Source organism: Dreissena polymorpha, chromosome 14 (assembly GCF_020536995.1).
Source record: "Dreissena polymorpha isolate Duluth1 chromosome 14, UMN_Dpol_1.0, whole genome shotgun sequence".
Classification (NCBI taxonomy): Eukaryota; Metazoa; Mollusca; class Bivalvia; order Myida; family Dreissenidae; genus Dreissena; species Dreissena polymorpha.
Window position 1 is genome coordinate 38,411,014 of NC_068368.1, and position 4,428 is coordinate 38,415,441.

The 4,428-nt window shown below is 32.6% G+C and overlaps 1 long non-coding RNA gene across 1 annotated transcript; it reads left to right on the plus strand.

The window, feature by feature from the left end:
* The first annotated feature begins 1,142 nt into the window (after positions 1 to 1,142).
* Positions 1,143 to 4,078, plus strand: LOC127858208 (uncharacterized). Its single transcript, XR_008038810.1, has 4 exons — positions 1,143 to 1,216; positions 2,040 to 2,111; positions 2,504 to 2,631; positions 3,373 to 4,078. It is a non-coding gene; the product is annotated as an uncharacterized LOC127858208 (long non-coding RNA).
* Positions 4,079 to 4,428: the final 350 nt, after the last annotated feature.

A 4,428-nucleotide genomic window follows, 5' to 3' on the forward strand; every position in this document is an offset into this window, starting at 1 on the left:
AAATTGATCAGTAACGATTCCTGTTAACAACATGCTTTTAATTAACGATGCATGTTGCATTGAAATAACAGTAATGAAACTATTTATTGAACTTATATTGAACGACACCTAAGCATTGCGTGTTAAGATTTTGGGAAACTGTTCGGTTTTAAAATCCGTATTTTAAAGGCCGATTTAGTTCTTTCACGATTTAAAAAGGTACCACCTTACAAATAATTCTTACTAAATTGATTGTGTTATAAATCTTAAAACGAAACATGTCATTAGCAAGTGAATTTAGTAACGCACAACAATTTAAATGAGTATCAACAAAGAGAAAAATATTTAAATTAAAATGTATACCAATGATAACGGTTATGATAACATGCATAATTAGAAGATGCGACACAATTATACGGTGGCGAAGATGTAATCTATGTTTGTTTTATTTATGGCCTTACAACTTGTTCGACTAAATGAGTCGTTATTACGTGGCCTCTAAAATCGGTTAACGACAACGATATCACTGACTGTCAAGGTGTAAATTATTTATTTAGTTTTTATTTTCATCATTAAATAAATCGACTTATTACATTGATTGTGTGTGTAATACTCCATTTTAAAATAAAAAAACAAAACGAACCAGACTGCATGTACAATTGTTGAAATCATCGATTGCCCAAGAATTTTCTTCACAAATTTAGGTTGTTATCTTCTATATTTCACGCGCTGGCGCAAATAAGTTTTGGACAAATTATCATCTTTAATTAGTTGAATCGAGCCTTTCTTAGAATTGAATGAATTGACATTATACTCAATATTTTATGTAATAAAAAGCTGGAGGCCGTTTTATCAACAAATCTTAGCGTGATCTTACGTAAGTTTCGTAGGATTTTGTCGTATGCTTATCGTAAGTACTGCGTACCGTTTTATCAAAGAAATCGCAGCTAAGATGTCGTAAGATTTGTGCTTAAAGCTACGACTGGGTAAGACCACTCTTAGCGTTCGTAAACATGGCGGCCGCACGCGCTTTAAACGTTGGTCAACCAAGAGAGATGAGAATGTTTCGAGAAAGAAAGGATTTAGCGATCTCCGTGATGGAGAAATATTGATACTATTGGACGTATTTATGTTTGATAACGTTAAATGTATTCGTTATATTATTATATCATTCTCTGCAATAAACGCCCAAGGGAAATGAAATTTGTGATGTTTGGGTAATTGATTTGTTAAATAGGTAAGTATTTAGTCATCTTTATTCAATTTCTATAAAAACAAATGTTTTATGGTTTCTTTTGAAGTAAAACAGTTCATTTGTCATTAAATATTGAATGTTAACGGGTGAACTAGAATTCGGATATTTCACATTTCGGACGCTGCTATACAAGTTAGTTGTCGACGCAATATCCTGATAGGCCTTTTGCGCATAAAGTTTTGAAGTTTTTTCTATCTAATGAATAATAAATAATGCACTGTATAATGTCTGCAATATCTGCCCCAACCGAACGATTATAAGCCATAAACTTTGCAATCCCAACATTTAAATATCTATGTTCTGTCAAAATTAGATTTATGAATTGTACAGTAATATATACAGTAGCTGAGCAACATAAATCTCACACTGCACGGTGAGATGCAAGGTAGCAAAGTTATATTCTGATCTTGTTACGCTCTTGCCAAATGGCAATGTTATTTTAATGACCCTGTATCACACTGTACAATGTCACTTGTCAGTCAGAAGTGGCTTAACTAATAGTGTTAACCCTTTCAGTGCGGGAACCGAATTTTAAAGGCCTTTGCAAACAGTTTGGATCCAGATGAGACGCCACAGAACGTGGCGTCTCATCTGGATCCAAACTGTTTGCTATTCTGATAGTATTCTTTGAAAAAATGAAGAAAATGCTTATTTTACAAATTCAGCAGACGACATTTTAGCAGACAACAAATTTCCCAGCATGCAAAGGGTTAAATCATAAAACATGTGAATTAAATAGATGCCCCAATCATTCAACAAAGTTAGTGAAACACATTTTACATATTAAAGTATAGTTTATTTGCAGGTTCATTGAGATTGTGTCAAAATGGCTTGGGTCAACACACACGACGCCTCTGTCTTTGTCAGTGGTTTGAAGGTATGACAATAAATAATGTGCTTTTATGGATATAACATTAGAGGGGCTATGGCTAGTATTGGCTAGGAAAAAGTGGAATACTACTGTTATGATGATGCAAATATTTTATTTTTTACATCAATGCATTGCACATTACTAAAAATATAATGTGTTTAATGTGCATACATAATTTTACTTTTAATTTCTTTCAACAACATAAAAGATTCAATTATATTTCTGTATGTGTGTACACACTGTATCAACACATAAAATATGCATATGAATGTTAAATTTATAATTTAAATGAATTTAAGATTGCGTTAAGCTTGCGAACATCCTATAGCTACCTTCATAAACCGTTTAACCAATGATTGTTCCAACTTAAACTTAGCTTATTATAAATTTGTTATTAGACTTTTCTCGAAGAAAACCACAAGAAACACCTACTGGGGGACTCCGGCTATCAACAATAGGTACAACAATGCCCAGTCAAGTGTACTGTGGTTGATAGGGCTTTTGGACTGCCAAAGAGTAGATTTAGGTATGTAAACTTACTACATGTATGTTTATTTAGTTCAAAACAGTTAAACACATTCAGTTAATCAACATAAGACACCATTTAATAAGCACAAAATAAATCTCCCCACAAAATATTGGATAAAAAATGTGATGCTTTATGCCTTTAATAATCTTTAGAGCATAATTGTAATCGTCACATCTACATCATAACAATTTAGTAAACGTACACCGTGGAAAGCCGTAAGAATTGCACCTGTTCGTCCTCTGTGTCTGTCTGTTCATCTGTGGATAGATTTTGCATGACAGCAACTGCTGAATGACCTGTATGTGTTAATGAATTGTAGCTGTACACAAATGTGTAATTAAATTTGTTTTGTTATTTGTTTTCAAGTTTTGAGCATATATACACAAGTTGTTTGTACTGAAGAAGTTTGTCTTTTAATGACTGATGGACTTGTTTGTGTATCTCAACGTGACATGGGGGCATCAGTGAAGGAGACACATGTAGTTAAAAAAACATTTGATACAGATTTTAAAGTTGCTTTCATATGCACGTGCATGTGTTGATAAAAATGGATGCCATAGATTATTGCAAATTTTGTTTTATGAATTTATTTCTTTACCCATTTTAGTCTTAAATTTAATAAATATCTGAAGATATTAATCAATTAAATAAAATGCATAATAATCATTAGTTTTGATAATAAATTGGATATTGTAATTAAATCACTAGTTAATATTGATTGTTATTCTCTTTTGACAGGTGTCTACATAAAACTGGCGGTTGTTTATTCATGAGACTCGATGAGTGCTGTCAAGCAGTGGCTGCATGAATGCACCTGCACAACTTATGCATAGATTAGCAGGTGCCACTGCCTGAACAACTTACTGAGGCACAAGAAGGGGATGAGGTTGTGCCCAGTCCACAACAGGACCAAAATGCAGCTTATATGGACAACACATCATTAACTTATTTATGTAGTTGCTGTTTTATGCTCACATGTGCACAAAGTGCTATAGGTGAGTCATTGTGGTCAGTCTATGTTCGGCAACATGTGTTAATATTCAATATTTGACTCTTTATTGATGAACGATGGTCATTATGTTTCTGCTAATGATACATAATAACTTAATAAGTTAATGATTTCTTGTCTATGAGCTGCTGCATTTCGGTCAAGTGTGGTCAACATCTTTGTTGAAGTGTGGATATTGACAATTTCTGCCGTTCTTTTTTGGATTTTTTTCATTAAAGACACACTTTTTACAATATTCATTTATGCAATGCGTACGATGATTACATGTTTCCTTTATAGTATAACAAAGTGAAAATAAATTCTTCTCCTTTATTTAATTATCTTTGTAACATAACAATACAGGGTTTTCTCCAACTCTACAGCTAGGGAACAATGAAGTGGAACACTATCTGAAAATGAAATACATTTTATGTTAATAAAATTTGTATTTGTAAGACAAGTAAAAGGTTAACATTGTAACATAAAGAGATGTGGTTTCTGTTTGTTCTTTAAAGAGCATGCACTGTGTATACTGCACATCAGACAAGGTTCTGTTGGAACTAATAGTTTCATATGAAAAATTCTTGAGAATGAATCATTTATGTTAAGATGGATTGTTGATTCATTATTACCATTATTACACATTCATGATCTACACTTCATAAGTTAATCTTTAATTTTCATGGAACTCACATCTTTTTTTTCTTACCGGCTCAAATGACTGGGCCTCACATGCGCTGTTTTGCGGATTTCCTATAATGATTATATATGAATGAATATGACTCGTAAAATAACATAAGTAATCC